The sequence below is a fragment of the Maniola jurtina genome, chromosome 12 (genome assembly GCF_905333055.1).
Source record: "Maniola jurtina chromosome 12, ilManJurt1.1, whole genome shotgun sequence".
Lineage (NCBI taxonomy): Eukaryota > Metazoa > Arthropoda > Insecta > Lepidoptera > Nymphalidae > Maniola > Maniola jurtina.
In genome coordinates, this window is record NC_060040.1 from 3,888,215 (window position 1) to 3,915,256 (window position 27,042).

The 27,042-nt window shown below is 31.8% G+C and overlaps 2 long non-coding RNA genes across 2 annotated transcripts in view; one reads left to right on the forward strand and one right to left on the reverse strand.

Moving 5' to 3' along the window:
* Positions 1–27,042, reverse strand: part of LOC123870101 — a 303,294-nt gene that overhangs the window by 133,689 nt on the left and 142,563 nt on the right. The window lies entirely within an intron of this gene.
* On the forward strand, positions 1,039–7,268 carry LOC123870099. The gene is made up of 3 exons (XR_006797006.1): positions 1,039–1,344; positions 6,023–6,033; positions 7,259–7,268. It is a non-coding gene; the product is annotated as an uncharacterized LOC123870099 (long non-coding RNA).

Below are 27,042 nucleotides of genomic sequence, written 5' to 3' on the forward strand. Positions count from 1 at the left end.
AGAAACTATTGCTCCAACAGGAAAGTAGATCTTCTTCAAAATATAAAAGGAAAAGGACTTGACTGATTGACTGACTGACTGATCTATCAATGTACAGCTCGAACTACTTAACGGATCGTGCTGGGCATGCAGAGAGCTATTATGAAGTAAACTTCTACTAAGAAATATTTTTTCTGAATTCAACCCCTTAGATGGTAAAATAGGGGAGTGATTTTATGTAGTCCAGGTGGACGAAGTTGCGGGCTTAAGCTAGTGAAACGTCTTTTTTACCCGCTTGTGGCAAAGTCAAAAGGAAGGGTAATGATTTTATAGCAGTCTATGTATGTATGTACGTGTATATGTTTGTATCTAGATTCTGTGTGTTCCACACAGTTGTTCTAAACTACTCGGCCGATTTTGATGAATGCGGTGTCAATTGATGCGTTGTTAAGGCCCGGGTAACAAAGGCTATTTTAATATGAAAAAAATTGACCTAGCGGATGTTACATCAAAAAAAGTGAGGGTTTCCAAAAATATTTTTTTGCTATTGTATCGATTGGGGTGTCAAATGAAAGAGGAGAAAATCCTAAATTCATAGGTATAAATGTACAACAACATTAAAATACACCAAACGACAGACAAATAATTTTAATCTAATATTTTATTGTTATTAAGAAGATCGCAGTCGGGTTTTAGCATTCAACTTTTTGAAATTGTATATCAGCAGCTTTACGTTAAAACACCTCATTAAATTTTATCGCATTTTAAAGACAAGAACAAGCGGAAACATTATGTAATGAAAAACACACCATTAAATTGGGAACCAGTATGATAATACAATATCGCTTAATAAAACACAAAGAATGTCACAGTTTACTCAAACGGGGTACTCTGTAATTGTAAAAAGTTTAAAAACCTATTTACGAAAGTATTTATCACGGCAATTAAACTGAATGAAAACAACATACAAGTGGCCAATGAATCCAATTTCACGGTTGGAAACGCTTTAAAAACTCAAGTAATTAAGTGTGATAAAATTACTATCTTATAGCTCGAAAAGAGAATGACCAGCACTCTATGGAGTTTGGGCCACTTACAAATATTTTTGTGTCTCAATGAAAGTTTACATATAATAAAGTTTGATATTCCTACTTTCATATAAAAAAAGAATTTTTAATTTATTCCTCCCAGTTTCTGAGAAAAACAGTTTTATGTAAAAGGTTAGGTTAGGTTTGGTAAGTAGGTTTTATTAGGTAAAGTAAAGTAGGTAGTAGTTTCCACATATCACCAGGACGATTTTAGTGCTGCCTATATGGTGCAAGTACATAGTTATTCCCAATGAATCACTATTTGAAGATGTACAAGGTGCCATTGCATTTACCTATACCTACCTATATTTTTATGATGAAGTTATAGCATATACGGAGCTTAATAAGAACAAAATATAGTTCTCAACTCGACGTACAAGACAACGCGCAACGGTCAACAATATGGGATTAAAATATCTAAATTCGAACCACCCTGAAAACTGCAATCAAAGAGTATGTGAACACTACGACTGCAATTATCGAAATTGACAGAAAGCAAAAACCATAGACCTGCAACTAGCACTTATCGAGTTAATTCGATTCGATCAAGATGGTTTGTAAAAAAATATCGATTTTTTTAAATATTACTATGAAAATAATAGTCTTTAATCGATTATAACTCGACCACCACCGATTTTGATCATCGATTTCGTAAAATAACATCACTATGGTATGTTTACCGATAAAAATGGAGACTGGATTTCTGTATAGTAACAATTGAAGTACTTTTAAAATGAGGAAAAAATCTCGGGATAGTCAGCACTTTATTTTTTATGCCAAACTGAATTATAAAATAAAACATAAATTATGAAAATAATTATCTTCTGACACAAGCGTGGCCCGGGTATGATCATTCTCCTTTATCGATATTTTTAACTTAAAAATGTTCTTTAAATGTATCTCGAAACGATCGGTGCGATTAAATTTTATAATAAAGAAGCGAATAATTTTCATTTAAATGTGTTAATTAAAGTGGGGCTAAAGAGACAGTGTTAATAAAACCTTTAAAATACGACGCTTTTAAGATATGTGGCGTAAAATTTAACACTGAAATCGTTTTAAGAAATGTACATTTTTTAAGTCATTACAATGATTACATATACAATAACAATTTGTCTAAATAATGAGATCATTAAATGAAGACATTATTTAACTGTTGGAGAAAGGTATTCTTTCTTAATATAAGAGAAGGACTGAGGATTTGCTGGTAGTGAATGGATATTGAAGTTACAAAATCTGGACTTTGCTATTAAAATCTGGATTCCAACTCCTTATTTGTGTGTGGGGGTTTATGTGAAAATTACCATTATATAAACCGTGAGGATCCATGATTTTTTTAATGTTAAGTACACCTTATACCTGTAAGGGTTTTAATAACAAGCGATTGTCTCAACTCTCAAAACAGCTTCCAAAATAAATCGTAAAATTTTATTGTAGCCAAAGTATCTTAAAATTATGTATGTAACAGCATTCCAAAATTTATTGTTTTTATGACAACATACTCTGACGGGTTATTCAAAAAACGGCAAAGAGAAATCCATTCTATTACAGTCCTGTAAGTTCTAAAGTTGTGTGAAGTTATTATAAAAGTAATGTTTACTTTTGTTGAAAAATACGTGTTTATATTGAACATCCATAGGATTAACTGATTGGGAACTTTGATTACCGCTGCTACTCGTAACATCAATAAGCAATTTTAGATGCTGTTATTGTAATATCGTTTGTATCAGAAACGACATAAGTACTAATTTCTTACAATAGTCTTTCTCATTTTACACTGATACATATATTTTTAAAGAAATAATAATAATTTATAACTAATAATATGAGTTTGGTTGTTTGTTTACCTGTGAAGTATGTAAGAAGCGATTACGAAAACTACAGAATAAAAAGTTAAAAAAAAAATTACATTTCTTCTAGAAAATCTAAACACTAAGCAATTAAAAAAAAATGTGTATGTAAATTCAACATTAACAAGTGTAAATTAAAAATTTATAACACCCCCGACAAAGTATTTGAGTTTTCCAAAACATCATTTTCAAATAAATAATTATTTATTTATTTTAATTATTTATTTTTCTAGATTTCTACAAGAAATCTAGAAAAGAGCTGATAACTCTTAAACGGCTGAACCAATTTTTTTGGATTATAGCTAAGAACACTCTCGATCAAGCCACCTTTCAAACAAAAAAAAGTAAATTAAAATCGGTTCATTCTTTTAGGCGCTACGATGCCACAGACAGATACACAGATACACACGTCAAACTTATAACACCCCTCTTTTTGGGTCGGGGGTTAAAAAAAGAATAAGTACAAGATTTTTATATTACAATGCCTAGTTTTTTGAAATTGATTCTTTTGCATAACACAAATTAACACTTGGGCGCAACACCGTGTGATAGACTGGAGTAAGCCCTACGTGCGTCTTTTTTTAAATTTACTTAACTTTAACTCAGCTCTTTTACTTCGACATATTATAGTTCAAATTGTTATAATGAAAATGAGCATACTCGCACTGAGTTAGCTGATTCTCGCATATTACGGTCAGTGCTAAGCCTGAATTCAATCGCCACGATTCGCCATCACTCAACGCGCTCGGTCTGCGTCGGCCCTTACAGATAAGCGATGTAATATTTACCACCTAAGGACTTTATCTACGCTTAGCCCACGTAAAATTGATTTTTACGCACGCAAAGCCGCGTTAAAAAGCTTGTTTATTTTTAAAGTTAAGCACCTATTCATGTTGTTCGTGCGTATCATAAAATTAAGCATCGGTGTTTTTGAACATCGTTATTTCTTTGTAAAGACACCCCATTGGGAGATGCTCGTATAATTTTAATGTCCTTATTAGTTTTCTTTTAACGTAAACAAGGTTTATGGGGAACATAAACCGTGGAAGTTTTTGCTCAGTTTGCAAACATTTCGTTCGATGTGATTATGACCTCGTTTGAAAGGGAAATTGCTGTAAAACCTTAATGGGTAATATAAGGAAGAATCGCTAAGCCGGAAGGTTTTCATAATTCAATTTAAAGCACGATTTAGCACGTTAGCCGTGAAAGGAAACGTAATCATATTTTATGTGAAATGCCCTCCGTTATTGAAATTATATTAGTTTTTGCTCCCTGCTTTGTATAAACCTAATGTTATGTTCTGTATTCTGTGCCTACCCAGATTTTTATTAAAAAAAAATATTTTCACTAAGTTAGTGATTTAAATTTTATTTTTCTAAGTCTGGCTATATTATAATGTATAAAAATAGCTGTGATAGCCTGATGGTTAATATGTTAGCCTTCTATATGCTTGGGGTTTCTATCCCGGGATAGAACACGGGCCTCCTCTAACTTTTGTTGTGTGTTTTATTTGCTGTAACGGTGAAGGAAAAAATCCTGAGGAAATCTGCAGACCTGTGATTTTCCATAACTCTCTCAAAAAAGGTGTGTTAAGTCTGCCAATTCACACTTGGCCAGTGTACTAACTTATGGCTAAGCCCATCTCATTTTGAGAGCCGACGATGGGTTAGTGATGACTATTATGAAATTCCATTGCTTTTCAATTTCATGCTCCAGAATACTAGAGTCCAGAAGATTGTAGAACATTATTTACAAAACTAATCTTCACAAACTACGAAAGAACTTATAATTGAAGTTCTCCAAGATAGAAATCCAATGATCCCAAACATTAGTACGGAACTCGTCCAACTCCGAGGATCAGCTGTTTAATCCCTTCATTTCTCGGACAATTAAACTTGTGATTCAATACAAATCGAAGACCCGATCCCCGTTAAACTACAATCACAATCATACTTTATTGGATAGGTACGATATCGAATCATATTTGTGCCTTTTTCCTTTTAGATATAAGTTTATGGTAAAGTTTAATGGAACAACTGTATTTTCTTTGAAACCCTATGTATTATTTTAACAGTCTCTCTTTGACATTATGAGCCAACCTAGGCATTAATTTTTCATAGAATCATCTGTGCTGTGTTTGGAATCATAATATTAGATTTAAGTATGTGCAAAGCAGTGTCTGCAGCCCTATTGTAGATGGCAAAAGACCTAGTTATACCCTTGAACGCTATTACGCTAATGTTGGTGTACAAAATACCCTGATAAATAGCGTTGCCGTATAATAATGATACGCGTGACCGACACCAGGTTAGGACGAATTACAGTGAATGTGGGGAACAACGAACAATATCAGCTAGGTTACCTACTCAACTTTCTGTTTTAAGATTCCTTAGAAAATAACTTAAATATTAATAGACCATTATCCTACAATCGAGTCCCTTTGAAATCCGACACCGCGGCGTCAACTACTAATTGATGTTGTCAGTCAAATAAAATGGGTGCGAGTATTCGTTTAATCATCCCTAGGGAATAAGTTATTCGATTATGTTTAGTTGTTCTTTTTCAGAATGCTCCCTTGTAGCCATATGTTGTAATTGGCTCTGACTAAATCGGATTGATTTTCAAAAAGCTTTGATTGTATCTTTTTGGTATCTTTTTGTATACCTTCCTATATAATTTTTCATTTTTAGAATACACTCAAAATAATTGTTATTTATCTAAGTAACGCAAACTATTGATCTAACCTATAGACTAGCTGATTTGCACGACTTTGTCAAAGTTTTTTTGTGTCTTAAATCCCGTTGGAATTTCAGGAAAAATCATTTTATATTGCGGCTTGAAAAACCTACATGCAAAATTCCTGTTTCTGGATCCACCAGCTTAGGTCAGTCAGTCAAGTTTTAAATGTATTGATTTTTATGATAATAGCACATTGCAGACTAAGCCCGATTCTATATCGATGGCGACACGAATGCAGTTTTTTTTAGCAAAGACGACATCATTTGCCAAATAAATACGATGCTAAATGAATTCACAACTTAGCACACAACCAGTATCAAAAATAAGTTGCCACGGCATAATGCGTGGTCGGCCTTATGCACCGAGAATAATAAAAAGTGGTTCCTTTAACACGATTTTCGCCTGAACGTCTATGTTAAACGTTTCCATTATTATCATTTCAAGCGAGTAAAAAGTAAAAACTCGGAAACTGTGTCGAAAATAAATCAAAATCGTGCATCGCGTGCCCGGTGTCGTCACGCAATGAATGTTTTAAGTGTTTTTATTTCTCGTGCCGGAATATTTTACGTGAAATATGCGGGTGATTTTAGAGACGGAGGTGAGCTGCGGCCGTATAAACATTGCACGTTAAAATTCACAGCGCAGACCAACTTTTCTTTATTCGTTTTGTCACACAAGCGGACAAATATAATATCCAAGCTCAGTTTATCGTCACAAATATTAACTTATATAAATTTTTGTTTATAGACTAGATGATGCCTGCAACTTTGTCTGTTTGGATTTAGGAGTTTAAAAATCCCGTGATAAACCTGAGTTCTTAGTTTTAGTACTTTAGTACCTTAGGTAATTTTCCAGGTATCTAACATATCTATGTAAACAAGTGTAAATTAAAAAATAACACCCCTGACAACTGGAGGTTACAGTTACTAGAAAAGAGCTGATAACTTTCAAACGGCCGAACTGATTTTCTTGGATTATTGCTAAGAACACTCTCGATCAAAGCCACCTTTCAAACAAAAAAAAAAACTAAATTAAAATCGGTTCAAAAGGAGCTACGATGCCACAGACATACTCACGTCAAACTTATAACACCCCTCTTTTTGGGTCGGGGGTTAAAAATCACGTCAATCCGCTGCTTTCAACACAAACACACTTTCACATCATTAGACCTCTCATAGTATTACTTAGGTATAAGTTTAGTAGGTAATTATGCATAAAGGTGTTTGTCGGTTTGAGGTATTGGTCGGAAGAACTATCAGTGACTATGAAGTTTTATCTCCCAAAGCTACCATGAACCAAACTTCATAGTCGCTGACTGTCCCTCCCTGTGTTGGGGACAGTACGCAGAGAAACTTTCAGCTTTTATAAAATAACGATGGTCTGGCACGCGCTGGCTCTCGCTTTATTATAAGATTTGTCAGATTAGCAGATGCAGCAGCTAGTCCGCCCGTCTGCGCCACAAGCCACAAGTGGGTCAAACTGTAGAACAGATTAAAACTTGTGATGAATCGCTATTTTCGTTCCAACTTCTGGATGCGAGGAATTTACTTTATGTGTGAAAATGTAAATATGTTGAGAAGTTTCCTGCTTACTGAAGTTTAGTAAGATTACGTCCGCGATATGTCACCCGACAAAATGTTTTGTCATCCTTATGTTAGGTACGTGAAGTTGTCCACGTAAGTTTTTTTATTTCCAGGACAAAAATTAACCTTGCCTTCTCTGGTGAAAATTGGTTAACCAGCTGGGCTGTGAAAAGGTAAAAAAAGACAGATCGATAGTATGTAAACTTTAAGTTCAAAGTGGGTTAATTTAAAACCCAAAGACCATATGGGGTGTCATAGCTTTGCTTATTACAACACATGACTAGTTGTCGAAGCCAAGTTTTAATTCCACTTATCAAATTTTGGTCTATGTCAGTTGAACCCAGACGTGTGTGCAAATAGGTGACAAAACATAAGTTTTTTAGAAACAAAAATATATCTTTAGCGTGACATTGCGACAACAGCGTTCTTGGCGACAAGATTGTCGTGAAACAAAATGTCGATAGTGTGACATCATTTCGCGTTGTCTCTTCTTGACTTCTCCACTGGATTATTTGAGATTTACTTAATGTCACGTGTTTGTTTGCGTAGAGGATTAACGCAGTGTTTGCGCATTCGTCGCCGCACAATTTTGTTGTTTTATGCAAATAGCGATCTCATGGTTGGTGGATTATTGACTTTGGTGTCATCAAATGAATAAAAAGCAAACTTCAGTGTGGTAAAAAATCAAATGACAGGATGACAGGCAGTTGCACAAATAGGGTGCAATTAATTATTATTGTATCAAATCAATATTTTGTTTTAGTTAAATTGTAAGAAAAGTTCAAGTTATCCAATTCTCTGAGGTCATGTCATTAGTCAGCGGTCATTGGAACTATTTTCTCAAATATTTGTCACACCTTAGTAGTAGGGTAAAATTGGGAGTTGTAGCTCACGTCTCTAGATAAAGCGCGGCGCGTCTAGCGGTCTAGCTGCGCCGCGCCGCGCATCGTATAGACGTGAGCTACAACTTCCAATTTCACGATCGATGTTAAATATAATCAGTAACAAGAGAATGATCAGGTTGTCAGAAACTCCTCGAAGATGATTCAATGGTGATATTATTCTTGGATAGCCTACTTATCACTATTGACATCTCATTTTAGAATTATTTGGATTTATATAAGTAATCGTTTATTTTAAATCGTTCAACAAATTACTTTTAATGTGTCAATTTCAGATAAATCCTAATGACTCAGCTTTATAAGGTTATTTATGAAAATCAGACGATTTTAGTTACACATTAATCAGCTGATGGTATCAAGTCAACATACTTATTATTTATTCTTAATACGCGTGCGGAAACTTTAAGACCTTTATAATAAATGTTGGATTTCTTTGAGATCGTTGATATCAGAATACCATCGTATTCCTTATAGTTTAATATATGTACATGATGCAGCCCACACAAATTCCATTTTACAATAACAACGTCAACTAAATCATTAACTTTTAATATCATTTTTATTTGTTTATAATTATGATGATTACTTTGAGTTTTTGAAAAGGAATGACTTCCTTAGACCATGTACATGAATAAACTAAAGTCGTATTAATCAACAGCTAATAAAAATATTGACTATACTTTGCTAGTCATACTTATATTACTAATCAACCCTTAACAAAAGGAAAGTAAATAAAACTACTAGATATATATTTTTTAGAAAATTTTATTATCGAGACACCATTTTCTTAAAACAAGCACGTTTTTTAATGCACATATTGAAGGATGGTATAAACAACTAAACACATCACTATTCGTTTCGTATTGTTCATACAAACTTAATAAGCTAGGGCAAGATTTATCTTCCAAATTATAAACACTATCGCAACCAAACATTTTCGATATCCACTGCACTTTTTCTACACCTTTAGCATAAACACGTTTATTATTTAAATAATTATTCATGTTTACATATCCTTTGTAGTTTAAGTATGAAATAAAACCTTCTTTCCAATGTATTCCTCTGTTTCTTTCTATCCAACAAACTTGTTTTCTTTCCGTTTTCGTTAAATTATAAAATGGGTATGGTGGCTTGATTAAATAAGTCTGGATATGGTTATTACATAATATAGCTATTTCTTTTACTATAAACTCATTGGAATCCGTCTTGAATCCTTGTACATCAATGATGACATTCATAACAACTTGCGAACAATATTACTTAAGGGTTTATATTCAAAGAGGCGATCGTTTATTATAAGACAATATGCTGATGTTTTATCAGGGATATCTTGCGAACTTTCAATTTCCAAACGTACGTCTACAGGTCCTGTCTTTAAATTCTCGTTTTGTCTTGAATAGTCAATTACAAACAGTGGTGCCTTTTCTTTAAATGTGATCAGATCAAACAACGGGTCAACAGGAAGATTATAATAAGACTGACGAAATTGAGTGTACATTTCGTATAATATACTGTATTTATTTTCATCAAATTTCAAATTAAGTGAATCGTATGGGTAATATTGTGAATTTAAAAACAGTGTTACATTTGTTAATTTGCAATGATCAAATATAGAACTATCATTAGTCTTACTGTTTTTCCTATTAGTTTGTAGACCAAAAATAACATATCGAGGCTTTTCAAGTTGAGAAGTAGTTTTAATTGACCACGAATGTTTTGTAGTTTTAGGAAGTAAAGGATATTCATATAAATCCCAATTTCTGAATGCTATTTGAATAGGTTTGTCTTTTTCTAAATACTTAAGTAGTGAGAGTCTTTCACGATCCGAAACTTTTATATGCGGCACACGCCACTGAATTGTTCGTACTTCTATATGTATATTATCATCCTTGTGAATTGTTACACTATTTAAATTACTATTACTTCTATTCAGAATAAGTTCATGTTTACAGTTTATAATAATTTTATTATAATCCTCGGCAAATCCCATTATTTTATTCAATGGTATAACAGCATTAAAATATCCCTCTGTCATTTTAAAACCATCCATTTGCCAACCCCACAATGCTGCGACTTTGCTATCCCCCTCATTCATCGATATGTATGATTTTAATGTTGTGGTTATTCCAGGGTTTCTTACGCGATCTATTTCAATACCGTTCATTTCATACCTAATGTCTTGAAATAGAAACATAACAGGGTTATTAGTAAAATTTACAGGTTTCTTTATTTCTTTCCCCGATTGATCTTTTCCAGTCACTGTGGCAAAGCCTTCAACATAAATTGAACTATTACATGGTAATATGTATATGTCTTGCTGATGTATTGGAATGCGAATTTCATCATTTTCTTTAAAGCTGTTATTGTATGGATTGTACGTGTGGATCTCATAACTTTCGATAGAATTATCGAATACTGGAGTGTTATTAATATTTAGAATATTCATACTTTGAATCCGAGTGATCGAAGAAAATCTTTGTTTCTTTTTGTTACAATATTACGATTTGCTTTAATACGTGTACGCGCTTTAGTAGCAGGCAAATGATTGATTCTTTTCACCTCATATCCAAGTGTTTTATTAAACACTATCATTTTGCTCTACGTAAATGAAGCCTCAGTTGGATATTTTCTTCTCTAAAATCAATATTGTTACCGTTTTCGTCAATGATTTTAACAGTTATGGATGATATATTACTCTTATTAACAGGAAGATAAATAATATTTTTTGGAATTTCTATATATCGATATCCTGGAGGAACGTTAGGAATAAATTCATGAATAATATGTGATGCAAACCCATTATTAAATGATCCGAATATAAGATCACATTCGATCCTGATGACAGACAAGGGAAGAATGTTAACTGGATTAACAGACTCATGCCATTTATTTGCTTCAAGTTTTACATTTGGGAAACCAAGTAAGCGTCCTAAACTGTTTTCTACGTCAAAATGTACAGTTTTGGAACAAAAAAGCGAGCATGTTAAAGTATTATTATTTGGTTTTATTTCAATTTCACAGTTGTCTAACTTACTCGCAAGATATTCTCTTATGTCATATAAATCATAAGTACCATATGGAATTTTTAAATATTTACATTCATCACCATATGCAAATATGTTATTGCTATGATTTATGTTTGGTATTGAGTTCAGAGCAGAAAAATATAATAAACCGCATTCATATTCACCATCGAGAATAAGAGGAGGTTGAAAAAATGATTCCAACACAGATTTGTGGCCGGTAATAGTGATTGTTACAGACATGATCGTAAACTAAATATTTACTGATTTTACTGAACTATTTATACATTTTATTTTGTGTATTCCAAAAACTTCTTAAAAACTTTATACATAGATGACCACAGTTATAAGGATGACTACCTTGAAAATTTTTGTAATTATAACTCATACCAGTTCCTAAATATTGAATTAACTCTTTAGGTGGTTTTAAATTTCCATAGCTGTCAAAGTATTGAATTTCATTATTTACTTTTGCATAGGCTACCCAATGAGAGCCAGGATTATTGGAGCTATCCAAATTAACTATACCACATTCTTTTCGAAAAGGATGTTTTGGCATCTCATCTCTCATAAATACCCCTCGAAAGTAAGGAATGTCTTGCGAATGGTTGATGATGTCAATATTGGTGAGCGCTCGTTTGGGTAGCCTTTCTCTTAGTTTTTTTCATTTGAAATGTAAATTCCTAAACTACCTCTATGCGGTTTGATATGTAAACCTTTGCCTATATGGAGGGTTTCCATTTTTTCATGATGCCTCTTTAATTCTGTAAAACGTTTTTTAGCGTCTTTCAAATCATTTATAACTTTAGCGATTCCTGCAGCACCACCAGCTAAGCTACCCGCAGCAGATAATCCGGCAAAAATAGGTATCAAAGGAAGTACTCCACCAGTTTTTGGAATTGGTATAATTCGAGGAAGTTTTATTGACGAGTCTTTAGTCAATTCTTTAGCTGCTGCTATGGCTAATTCTATAGCCATTTTCTTACATTTGGGTTTCATTTTTTGCACATGCTTTTTTGCATGAGCAACAACATGTTTAAAGTGTTTTTTCAAACCAGTGCCTGAAGCGGATTTTTTTGGCGACACTGTTTTAGAATTGTTGGCTTTACTAGTCAGTCCCGACCCGGTATACAATTTAGCTATCATAGCTTTATTAACTAAATTTGCTGCTATCTTTTCTCCCAAAGTTGCATCAGATGCTAAAGCACGTTGCTTAGCCCTTTTCATCAATATTTTATCAGCCTTATGACGATCACTTAATGAAGTTGACAAGTCGTATGCAATATCGTGTTGTTTACAATATTCATCCAATTTATTTACACCTTGATCTCCCCGTGCAAGCCTTTTATACAATTTTGTACCAGCACCACAGTAATTATATCCAGGTAGATGAAGTTCAAATGGTAAATGATTTATAAACCAATTCAGAATACTGCTCTCTTTCATTACTTTTATTACAATGAATGAAAAATAACTATACTATCACTTAAATAACAATAAATAAATTGGGAACTGGTTAGTTATAAAATATTCGTTCTATCTATCCAACTATTTTCACTCGATGGAAATCCTAACCACTTTACAAATATCTTGTTTCCTTTTCTTTTTAAAACTTTTTCAATAAGATAGACATTAGGATTTTCTGTTTTTTGAAGTTCTTCTGCATAAAATGAGCCCAAAATTGGCTGATGTTTAGCATCTTCTATAAGGTAAGTAACAGGATTCGTTTTCTGTACTTTTTTAATTTGGAATATTTCGGTGGACCAATTAGGAGTATAACCTTTTTCAAAAACACCTTTATACTTACTAATGCGCACAAAATCTCCAACTTTTAAATTTCTCTTCTTCAGGATTTTTAACTGTTTTCCTACATTAAATCTTTGAAGTATAAGTTTCTTATTATTTTCATTAACTTCGTTAGGAGATAAACCGATCGTTCTGTGTTTAGAGGTGTTATAATTTTCAACTATTTCTTCTAGCACACCTTTAGTCCAAGTGTAGTTTCCTTGGAAACTGAATTGTTTATACATTTTATTTTTTAAAGTTCTTATAAGTCTTTCAACTATAGAAGCTTTTTTAGTGGAATATGTAGAATAATGATTGATGTTAAATTTTTTGACTATCTTTTTAAAATTTTCGTTGTAAAACTCAGTTCCAAAATCTGTTTGAAGGTTTTTTGGAATACGTCCTTTCTTTAATATAGATTCAAACGCTTTAGAGACCTGATCTTTATTTTTAAACTTTAGTGGAAATGCCCAAGCATATTTTGAGAATGTATCAATTATAACTAAAATATATTTATAACCTGAATTTTGTTTCGAAAGAGATTTCATATCAATCAAGTCAGCTTGCCATAAATCGTCTATATCTCTCATGACAACATGTCGACGAGGAAAGTTTACTCTTGCATTTTTATGTATTTCATTTACGACGCTGTTTTTGCTCATGTTTTACTTTACTAGCCTCGGTGATTTCGATCAAATTACTTACTTTAATATTTATTTCTGTAATAAACTGATTAATTGATGATATTTTTTTTGAAAGATTGTCTGCCAAAACATCAACGTATTCTTTTGTTACACAATCGTTAGAATCTACCGGTTGCGCAAGATTTTTTACTCTTTTATGCTGAGCATCCAAATTATTGTTTGTACACTTCAAAGCGCATTCTAATAACACTCCTTTCATTCTTCGCATCTTATTAACATGATGTCCAAACTTATCAACTTTCATGTTCAACCTGCTTATCAATACTGAACACGCTTCATAAATGTGCTTTCTTTTATTCTTTTATTATACCCGCTTCTTTTAACTCTTCAATAATCGAAAGAATTTCATTATCATGATTAGTGTTGCCAGCGTCTCTGGACGCAATAATCAATCTTAATCTTTCAATTAACTCATTAGGATCATCCCAATAGATGAGATCAGTATCAGTTTTGTATTTCTTTAAAACTGGTAGCCTACCACCGTACTTTAATTTGTTTGTTTCACACATATCCTTTTCATAAAATAATGGTTTGATGATTTGAGAATATTTTTTTCCTTTGTCACCTTTAATTTGATTAGCAGGATTGTAATCCCTTTTATGAGCACTAGTACTAATTAAGATATCTTTATATGTGATTTTATCACTTTCGGTTACTTTATTCAAGTTTGGTTTATTTCTTAATAAAAGTTCTATTAAACCAGCAGTTAGTTCATAACTTTTATCATCAATAGTAATAAAAGTTAATTTGTTTGAAGACATATCATCTACAGTTGAAAATTTGACGGGGGTATTTCCTATCATCAATTTTTTGTTAATGCGACGTATACCAAATGGTATAGATACATTGCTTTGCTCGCCAAACAGATCATTGTCTGCCAGTGTTTCGGAAATGTTGACTTCATCATTTAGAAATTCCAAAGGTTCAGACATTTCCTCTTGTTTTTTCGGATTTTCTTCAAAGTTATTATCGTTGTGAGTAATTTCAATATCACCATCTTGTTTTGAGTTTATATTTGGAATTTCAGGCGATTGATTATTTCCAACACTTGCGTTGTTACAATTAGTTTCGTGATAAGATTTGTTTGTAGCATATTTACTTAGTGTAACAATTGCTTTCAAAGGATCTGACAGTGGTTTAAATAATTTTTTCCGCCTCAGTTCTAACTCTTCATCTTCATCACGTAATCTTTTTACTTTACTTTTAATAGCCTTTACTGATTTAATTAACTCTTTTTTCAAACTTGTTTCCATTTCTTTTTTTAATTATTTTACACAACCATTGAACTATGTAGTAAAAATTAAAATGAAACTAATTTTAAATTACAATCTGTTTAAATCATTTCATTCAAAATTTTACAAAAACGTCGAAAGATTTTCTATATCTACCGTTATTTAATTCACAATCTTTGTTAATTATTAAACATGTGTATGGATCTTTCCATATATCTGAACATAATTTTTTGAAGTCTGACCAAGTCATGTCAGAATTGACATGTTCGTTATAGATGTGTTTCAAATTTATATCATCTTGTTTAAAAATTATTAAAAAATTTACGTTATCTCGAATTAATTGTTTTGGTATCTTAGAATATGTTTGAGTCAAATAAAAACAGTCGATGTTCTTATGTCTACCCATTGAAAAATAATCTCGGATATTTACTTGGTTCTCGCAAGTAACATCATCAAAAATAAATACAGAATTTTTCAAGGCTTCAGTAGGAGGAATAACCTCTTTATCATCTTTGAAGGTAAAGAGCTTAACAGCTGGAACCATGCTTAAAACTTTATTCAAAAAACAATATTTTGGTTGAAATGTTGTTTTAGAATATAGGTAAACATTTTGAAACTTGAGTCCATTTTGATGTAGTAATAAGCTTAACATTGTGTTTGTTTTGCCACAATTTGACGGTCCACATATTATACAGCGAATCGTATCGGGCAACAGCAAACTATGCCTTTTTTGGATTGATGACGCTTCTATATTTAAATTGTTAATTTCCAATGTTACTGGTTGTTTGATCAACTTCATTGTGTTTTCTGTTAAAAAAGATAAAATCCTGTTATAAAGTCTTCACATTATATTCTATATAATTTTATAACTAAAATGTAACATAATGTTAATAACCAATTTAAAGAAATGACACCATACACGTGTAAACTCGGAATGCGTTGCTGTGTCACTAAAGATTTGTTTTCACTTTGCTCAAATTACCCATTTGAGAATACAAGATTATATAAGATTTTACTATCGATGCATGTTCATTCCTGTTACAGCTCTCGGGAAAAACTTGGAATGTGATGCTGTGTCACTAAAGCATTATGTTTTCGTTTTGCTCAAATTACATCGTTTTAGATCGCAAGACAGTATTAGATTAATTATTATTTATTAAAGCTTCATTCCTGCTACAGCTCCCGAAGAAAACAGTAGCCGCGCTCATAATTTTATCATAATAAATATCGAGTATTTTACTTGGTAAGTTATTATAATTATTTTATAACAATGTGCTGACTTTTAATTAAGCATGTATTTTTTTACCGTTATTTATTAATTATTTTTCTTTTTGTTTCAGAATTATGTCGACTCCTATCTTACCCAACGAAAATCTAACAAATCCTTTTTACTACGCACAAGATGTAAACGGGTTCGCGGAAACTGAATTTCAGAGACTTTGCGAGGATTTAGCTCAAAAACAAGCAGCAGAACCAGTTCAAGCATCTAGTAAGGAGATGAAAAAAAAGAAAAAATGCAGTTTATCACTATTGAAGCCTGTTTCACCCCCGACTTCTACATCAACATCCTATGTTATTCGCAAAGCAACTGGAAGACGGCTTCATTTAATAAAAATAAATATTTATGGACTAAATGGAGGAGAACAAGATGAAAATATAAATGGTGATACTCCTAGTGTTAGTGCACAGTATGTAGTCAAGGATAATTACGATGAAGTTATGGATGCTACAGAAAATTTGATAGGTAAAATAATGTCAAAAATTACTCACTCCATATAAATGTGAACTATTGTTGAAATGTAATTTGCTTATTTTTAAATATCATCATATTTTTTGTTTATAAAAATAGTGTTTTTTAGAGTAAGGAGCTGTAGCATGAATTCATTATATTATGAAATAAACGTGGTTTAAAGAATAAAATTGATTTTTTTTTTAATTTTAAATTATTAATTGAAAACATTATGATTGTACTAAGTACCTAATAATATTAACGTATTCCATGTAAATATTAGGTAGTACAATCAAGTTTTTTCAAATATTTCAAGGGTTCGATTCCCTTAAATGTAAAGGTTTTTAATTTTGCTTAATGTTTGCTTACTGCATTTTCATTTCTTGACCAAGGTAATAAGGATATAATGTTGAAATTGAAGGTCTATATAAACAAACGTAAAGGTCAGTAAGCAAACATTATCACCTGCTATGATATCACTATAACTCAAGTTATTGATCTCGATAAATATAAAAATAAAAAACTAAAAGGTAAAATAATAAAATGTAAGTGATGATGAGTAGTAAATATTTATTTCAATATTTGCATGCATACATGAACAATCAAAATTGCACAGTAATGAATAACATAAAATCTAGTACAAATTAACAACTAAAAAATTGTACTGTAGTGCCCCCACGGCAACGTTTTAAATTGCTTCTTTAAAATTTGTCTTTTATCATCTTCACTATTTAAAACTAACTTATTAATTTTTTGGGTATATACATTATGATTTTTAGATCTAATAACACACATATTCTTTCTGACTGATTGATTGTAGTATAACACATTTTTGTATTTATCTATATCCAACCTTTTGGTAACAGATGTTGTCACTCCTTTTGCCTTTTTAATAGACATTTTTTGTGATTCAATACAATACAATTTTGCTCGTAAGCCAACAAATTCAACAATAACATCTCCACCCATCTCATCTTTAAAAAACCCCGGAATTTTCATATTTGCTTGAGGGATATTGTAAACATTTTTATCGCTAAAATTGCTGGTATCGAAAAACTTAATATTCTTTTTCATGTCTGAATAAAAATCATCAGTATATATGCGATATAGTAAGCTATCAGTATCAGTATAACAAAGTTCAATATTTTCTTTATATAATGGTTTCATTATAGAATAGTGAAAGTTATATAAATGTGTTTTAGCTAACTCTAAAACAGTAAACCCCACATAAATTGGTCTATCCAAAATTAATTTCGTTTGTTCTAATTGGATTGCCACCAAATTATCTGTAAATATCGACAAACATTTAAAGTTAGGCGCACTTACATACTTTTCTGCTCCAATAATCCTGTTTGTCTTATTATTCTTATCTGTCCATGTATTAACAAGTTTTACATTTACTTGTTTTCTTTTATTTTCTATGGTTTTACCAAAAATAGCATTATTTTGTTTTTTGAAAAAGTCTTTTTCAAATTCAGACTCTGCTTTTTGCCTCAAAGAGGTATTTAATTCAATATATGGTTTCAAAAATTCTTTTTGTTCAAATGATAGAATTCTATGAATTTTTAACAATTTTAGACCGTTTTTAAGACATTCTTTTAAATGGATGTAGTGAATAACATAGGAACATTTGTCGTATAAATTTGCAATAAGCTTGGCATTTCTATGACCAAAAGGTGTAAATTTTTCAGCAGCAAATGGTAAATCTGAGTGAGCGTCATGTATTTCAGATGGATAACTAAGATCTACTTCAAGTATATAACCAATGTTACTATCAACAGTAATAGAATCAATTTCAAATGTCTCAATTTGGTCTTTGTTCAAAAATTTAAAATTACTTGTAGGAAGTTTCATCATCATTGCATAACCATACAGGTTCACACAGTCTAAATATACCAAAAAGCTACTTGATTTGTTGATATCATAGTCAGACATATATTTATTGTTAGCTTTAGCATATCTTAAAGAACACTGAGCTAGACCACCTCGTATACCTTTTTCAATCATTTGATACATCTCCACATCAGTTATAAGGTCTAATTTTACATTGGTATGCAAAAGCATTGCATCCCAACTTAAAGAAGGTGAAGAAACATAATAGCACGGATCTAAGCAATAGGTTGCTAAGCTAATTTTCCTGAATTTTTCAAAACTATCTGCTAGTAATAGTACATCACATTTTAAATATAAATCTGTATATTCGCCTAAATTTTTTATTTTAAAAGTTTTCCAAACTTTCATTGCATGTTTATAATCTTCTTCCGAAATAAGTTCTGCAGTAAGTTTATTAAAAAAATGTTTTCGTTTTGGTAACTCAGTTTCATCGTAACGTTTTAAAGAGTCTATATAATCATAGCAGTAGACACCCTTTCTGCAAATCAAATCAAATAAATACTGATCACTGTAATACCTACGCAAGTTTACGAAGTCGTCTTGATGTAAAGATCTAGCTAATTTATCTAAGCTACAACTGAGAAAATTAAAAGAATCGATGAATTTCAATTGAGCAGCAGTTTTTGAATCAACTGATATAAATTTTGTGAACGATATGTATTTTTCTTTATTTTTTGGAATAATATTTATACGACCGTTAATACTCGCTAACTCTTTAATAAAAAGATGGCAATCGTAATTACTTAAATTATGAAATATAATAGGTATAAAAGGACATTTCTTTGCACTCAAGTTGCAAATGTTGTGAGCCGCGCCTCTATATTCCCCTGTAAAATGATCATGATCTGCTACAATTTTATCTGTGGATGTAAATTTTTGTTTACATATACAGCAAACTTTTGCATTATGAAAACATTTCTTTTCAGTTTCAGTAAGTAGTTTCATGGGATTATTTTCTAACAAAATTGCATGTAATCGTTTGACATCATTTGAAATTGTTTCTACAAATTTTTGAGCACAGTTAGCTCCTATGTATGAAACCAGTTCATTAAGTTCAGGTTTAGACTCACAACAAATATAGTACGCGAAAGATGTGGCTTCATGAACCTGTATGGTTTCAGTATGCCCAGATTTACTTTTATCAGAATATTCTCTTAATAAACTTTCAAAATCACCATAAATCACAATTGGTATTCTTTGAGTTCTTTCATAATTATCAAAATATAATTTACTATTTTTCTCTGGAAGAACAGTTTTAATTCTAGCACAATTATGTTTGCATAATTTTTCTTCTGAATTGAAATAAATGAAGCACTCCTCACATAAAAAAATTTTAGACTTATTTTTAGTAAGTTGACTATGAACCAACCGTTCAAAGTTTCTTATCAAACAAAAATGTCTTTTATTGTTTTTAGTAATGTAAAGCAAATTAACATGAACAAGTTTACGCTTGCTGGTTTTGTACAGAGGTCCATTAATATCACCATTTTTTTCTAAACTGTATATATTAACACTTATGTCAGAATTATTTTTTTCAAATAATGTGATATCCTCAAAAGATGGTGGAAACGACATACCATCTATTTTTAAAACTTTTGAATAATGAGGATATGAAGATACTCTATTACAGTTTTTATTGGTGGGATACATATGTGCTAATATACTCCACAGAAAACACTTATCATCACTATTTTTAATATTTACACAAGATCTAGTTTTCAGAATTTTTATTGGTAGTGGAATATAGGAGCCTGTCCTTAAAGGATTGTATTTATTAATGTTTACTTCTAAATTATTCAAAGAGTCAAAAGACCAGCCTGATTCTGAATGTTCAAACTCTGATAATTTGTTAAGCAGGCTTTTTACACACTCTAAATATATATTTTTTATGTTTGTGGATTGAAAAATTTGTACATATTTAGTATTAAACGACTTCAAAGATTTTTCATTATTTTTTGGCAAAGTAAAAGTCGCAAATAGTTCAAAATTTATTTTAAGAGCATTATGTTTCTCAAGACTTCTTTTTACTAAATTACATATCGTATTTACAACTTCAGATAAAAATTGCTCAGGTAACAAAAATTTTTTTGATGGACATACACGATAGCTTAGTATTCTGTTCTTAAAAGCAGTTCCAATTATTTGAACATTATCGAATTCTGTGCGAAGTAAACAATTAGACTTATGAATATAACTTTTTTTGTGTGAAAAGTATTTTGGCACTGTTATATTACAAATATCACAAAAAGTCATTATGAGATTATACTAAGTAAGAGTACTTATTATTTGAAGTTAGTAAAATACAGTTAAAATTTTCATGCTGGGTATAGTGTAGGTTTAACCCCTTTAAAATCTTCCTTAGCAGCAGCGACCAAGCGATTCGTTGCCTGCCAAATTTCTGAGTTGGTATCCATACATGACTTATAAGTAAAAAGGGCGTGACGCCATCGATTACCCGGGCTTATCTTTGATGCTTCAGCAGCGTTATAGATGCGGAGTTCTAAGTAATAATCGCCTTCCGTTATTAATTTCTCTGGTTTTCGCTGGGTAGAATACCCTGATGCTATTTTCTTGGTGATAAAATTTTTAAGTGGTTCAAGCTTTTGCACCACTTCTTCTTCGTACTGAAAAGACAAAAATAATATTTTTAGTTATTAAAAAATATTAACTCACTTAATAAAATGTTTATTAATAAATTGTTTATAGGTTTCCATCAATAAATTCAACAACCCAGAGTTGAGTTGCGAAACCTCTCCTAAAGCTAACAATTTATTTGATCCAGCTCAAGAATCGAACTTTAGACCTTAGGCTCCATATTCAAACGTGAGAAACTAATATTTACTAATAATTAAATAATTAAATATAATGATGTAAAAAACCATTAATATCTTCTCAAAGAGTTTAGTTGATGCTTATATTCAGTCAGAATTCTAATATTTCTTGAAAACAATTGTAATAATATTATATTTACCGTAAAAATAAAGTGTAATAACTCACCTCAGACTCCCATGAAGGACGTACAGCCTTGACAGGCTTTTTTTGAAGCGCTTTCTTACGCTTTACAGGTGGTTCCGGTTCAGATTCTGAATCTGACTGCCGCCTTTTTGATTTCTTCGTTTTATTGAGTGATTTACTCTTTGAAGTTGAATTTGAAGCTATAGGTAATTCGTCATCCGAATCAAAAGGATTATTACTAAAGCTCGAAGCCCTGTTATAGAAAAAACATTTTTTTAATGTTGTTACATCATACTATTAACTAGTTCTGAAACAATTAAAGATTTTTTTGGTGAAATGAAATTTAAACATGTATGTACTTAATGTAACTTTTTAAAATACTATTAGGTAAGAAGTTAATATTAAAAAATATATTATTTTTCTGTAGATGCAACAACTCTTTCATTAAAATATGTAAAAAAATAAAAATAAAAAAATACATACATACTGAAGCTAAACAACTGCTTATTTGAAATTTAAAAAATGATTTTTTAAGTGAATTAAGTAAACGTTTGCTCGTTGAAGTGCTCACAAAAGAAATGCGTAGTGAAAACAGTGCTTACAGAATTTAGGTTCTTCTAATAGTCAATCAATAAAGTCAAAAGTTCATAGTATTTGCATAGAATAATGACTCTTAAACATAAAAGTAATTAGAATGACATTCAAAGATCTCATTATTACACACATACATAAGATGCCGCATGCATGTTTAGGATTCCCTATTAGGAAGCAAACTGCAAATATGCAATCCTGCAATACGAGTCATTAGACACCGAAAAGAATCACTTTTAGTTAACACATGATGTATCCCGACTATACCTACTTTGATATTATTTTTTAACACTCATGGCGTCTGTTCTGTATTTCTACATTAGATAAGTATATGCATATTATGCACTATGTAGGTAATGTTTACAGCAGTTGAAATAGTGTAATGCCAAAATACAATATAGTATTTAATTAGTTATTTACCAAAAGCGGATCGATTAATAATAATAATTTTATAAAAATTATCGCCTATTTAGAGAATAAAAAGTACTTATACTTACTTATATGAAATATGATTTTATCGACAAAAATAGTTAGGTAGAAAAGTGTTAATGTAAGTATTTTATGGAATAGTAGGTCTATCAACCGAACTCGATCTACTCTATGAGTCATGATAGCATAGTGATTAAGACGCTCGCTGCCTCCGGTTATAAGTCGGGCAGGGGTTCGATCCCAGGCATGCACCTCTGACTCGGACACTTGCTTTAGTGGGATACCATAACACTAGAATGAATGAATGAATGAATTGGATGAAAATTAATACTACAACACTTGAATTTTAACCTTCTATTATAAGAGTGTGGTTAGTAATTATTATTGATACTTATATACCGACATACTTACCTGTTCCGGCATAGCATGCTTTCCATCCTAAACTGACACACCACTTACCATGTTTTGAATACTTGAATAAATGAATGAATGAATGATTGAACGATCGTCTTTGAACCTTTATACCGCAACACTTGAATTTTCGATAAGGGAGTGTGGTTACTAATTATACTTATATTAATAAACTGACAAACGTACCTGTTCCGGTTTAGTATGCTTCCATCTTAAACTGACACACCACTTACCATGAATTGAATACTTGAATAAATGAATGAATGAATGATTGAATGATTGATCGATTGTCTTTGAACCTTTATACCGCAACATTTGAATGTTCGGTAAGGGAGTGTGGTCACTAATTATACTTATATTAATAAACTGACAAACGTACCTGTTCCGGTTTAGTATGCTTCCATCTTAAACTGACACACCACTTACCATGAATTGAATACTTGAATAAATGAATAAATGAATGATTGAATAATTGAACGATCGTGTTTGAACCTTTATACCGCAACACTTGAATTTTGACTTTACGATAAAGGAGTGTGGTTACTAATAACTTATATTAATAAACTGACATACCTGTTCCGCTTTAACATACTCCCATCTTAAACGGAACCTCTGCTTAACATAAATTTAAGATGAGTGCTACATTAATTGCATTAGGTAGGTTCTTAAGGGTTCCAGTACAAAATATAAATTATTCTAAATAATCTAATCGATGCTTAAGAATAGAATTTCTATAAAATATTCCAACTCAGTATCGTAACTAGTTGCATCACTTGAGAATGTGCTAAATCAACCATTGAATCATCTTTCTACATGAGTTAGTAACAATAACCTGATCATTCTCTTGTAACTGATATCTATTGTGAAAATATTGTGTGTTCTAGCTTAAGTCTTATAGATCCGGCGCGCGCTGGCGCGCCGCGTCATCTAGAGACTTGAGCTAGAACACACAATATTACCCTACTCACCTTTCGTTGAGCCCTCGTTCCTATACCTACTTATATGCCTTCGTGGTCATTATCTTATTCGAAGGATATCCACTGCTCTAGATTAGACTTTCGTGGGAATTTGCACAATCCACGAACTTTTTCTTCTATCCTAGGTTTTTTTTTCGTTATAAATGAGAACTCCACAATTGTCCAGCGGTTCCTTGCTACTTGTTTTAAGGCATCTGTCTTAGAAAAATAGCCTATCAAAATTTTAGGGGGCAAGGTTATCTATCATTCCAGGGACTTGAGACAACAAAGACCCTTCGATCCTCGGAGCTATGAAATTCGCTATGCGATCAGTACGGCGTAGCTAAATAATCTTCTGTTGTTCAAAATTCACAATGTAAATACTGACCGTTAAAACTAATATCTACGTACAAACTGATGTCGTTACTAGCGCTTTGATACACACACAATGAACTGCACAATTTAGCTGAATCGCTTAAACGACTTCCTATTCGAGACGTATCTCCGTAACATTGTAACAATCGGTGCAATTAGTGAAGCTACCGTCAATCCATAAAGCACTATAACCTCCAAAGACAAGGCGCTTCTAAATTGCGTGTATCAACAATCTATACAAATAAACGAAGAGCTATTTTGCTTACAATACGGCATTCTTAGACCGAGCATTAAATAGTACAAAGGCACAATATCATGTAATTGCAAATGATTCAATGTCTCGTGCACTGTTCCTTTCGTGAGGGTTGCCCTGTAAACTAAAACGACAGGACAATCAGGACATCGTTTTGAAACAATGTCTTATACAGGGTCTAAAAAGAGTACCCACTAATAAATATTTATGATGATGATGAGATTTTTTTCTCTATAACAGTACGAATGTTAAATTATTTGTATCCAACAGTTTGAAACAGAACTGTGACTGACAAACTAACAGACATCGTATAGCCTGAACCAGTGAACCTAGAGATTGGAAATTGAGAGAAAATATTTCTTGTATGCACTAAAAAGGATTTTGAGATTTTCTTTGAGATCTTTAAAAAACTCTATTTAATGCTGACGAAGTCGCAGTAAAAAGCTAGTCTAGAAATAAAAACATTCATGCTTATCTTTTGTGAAAAAACACTTATAGTGATCCTAGAGATCACTATAAGTGTATGAGTTACATTTCACAATTTCTTTGCTTCACAACAAAAAAAAAGTTGTAATAAAATAATTCGTTTTAATAATTTGAACTGTAATCTTACTTGATTGTTCAAATTTGAATTCTAAATAGGTAACTCATCGAATTACATTAAAAATATATAGTTTAACTAGGGGATGCCCGCGGCTTCGCCCGGGTGGATTTCGATTTTTTAAATCCCGTAGAAATTCTTTGATTTTCCGGGATAAAAAGTAGCCTATGTCCTTCCCCGGGATGTATCCCAAGTCTGTACCAAATTTCATTAAAATCGGTTCAGCGGTTGGACCGTGAAAACGTAGCAGACAGACAGACAGACAGACAGACAGACAGACAGACAGACAGACAGACAGACAGACAGACAGACAGATAGACAGACAGACAGACAGACACACTTTCGCATTTATAATATTAGTATGGAGGATTGGACGAGTTCGATTTATCCTATAAGTATGGTAAAACTAACTTCACTACCATTTACGTCCCACGCGGTATGGTCAGAAAATACGTTTTGACTTGGCTTAATCTCGATTCATATTTTTGTTTGTTTATGTCGACGCTTTTATCGAGTCACCATTTATTAGTGGTGGGAGCTTATCTTCTGCTTTTGTGCATGCGTGAGATTGTGCTGTATTATGTGCAAACTAATAAACAGGTAATAAAATCTGAGGATATACAGATAACTTTGTAATCTGGTTTAGACTAGTCCAATCTAATATATGAACTTATTATGTTTGCAAATATATTTAGTATAGTTCTTTCAATAAGGTGTTGAGAATGTTATGGTATAAAAAAAAACATTGATAGATTCAATGCAAAAAATCTTCATAAGCATCAGAGAGAGCTCACAACACTATATGTTACATTTACAATGGAATTACAACATAATTCCATTGTCAGTCAAAAACATACATTAAAAAATATGCATTTTGAAAATTTTAATCAGAGTAATATGCTTACCTAATATATTCGTATTTTGGTTTTGGAGACCGTAGACTCAACAATCCGAAGCAGTAATAGATTAACTATGTAGGTACAATTTAATACTATTTTACTGGCACATACCAATGTTAGTATCTACTTCGTAACTTAGTGCAAGTAATAAACTGAGCCAAGCACTTAAGACTGTTGAACCGGTATGAGCTATTTTTAAGCTATTTTGCCCCCCTATATTTTATTAAACACTGCATTTATGTAAAACATTTATATACTACTTTGTAGAATATTTCCTGTTCATAATTTCGTATTACAAATACGCTTATCGAGCAGTCGAACTCAAGCACCACAAACATGTTTAGGCGAGTCGGTAAACATCGAGCCGTGTTCAATACTCGAAACTCGAACTCAAATAAACATCACCTATTGTGGTCACTCAATACTTTCCCATGGGCCGTGCCACTGTTAGGCCCACACGCATATAGTTAAATACTTTATTTATAGCTAACTCCATGTGACCTTTAGGTAGAGGCCATTAAAATTGCGGTAAATATCGAGCGAGCGCGGAAGCGTTTGCAAAACATACTAGGACCTAGACCTTAGGAACTAAATCTTAGGAACTAGAATTTAGTAGATATTTTTGCCAATAGAAAGCGAGGCGAATCTAGTTAAGATAAAAGCGCAATATTTTTTACTCTACATGTAAGTATGTAAAACTTACAACCTTGAATGGGAAGCCGGAAGAAATCTCTGTTTAGAGATAAGCATTTCCAATGTAACTTAATTTATTATAACTTTGTAACTACAATTTTGGTACATGAAAAATAAATATGTTCGATTGCATAAAAATAAAGTAGATTGTAAAATTTATTGAATCAGATCAACCTGGTACGATAAAAATCAAGGAAAATCTGCACTAAATGAAAAAGTAGCACAAAATAGTTTAGACCAAAAAAACTTCAAAGACCACACGTATTAGCTACTTTATCAATAAATAATATTAATTAATCATCATATATCAGTCTGCTAAAATAAATTGCTGTATTTCCAATGATAGCTTTTCCAATAGTGACATAGCGACAT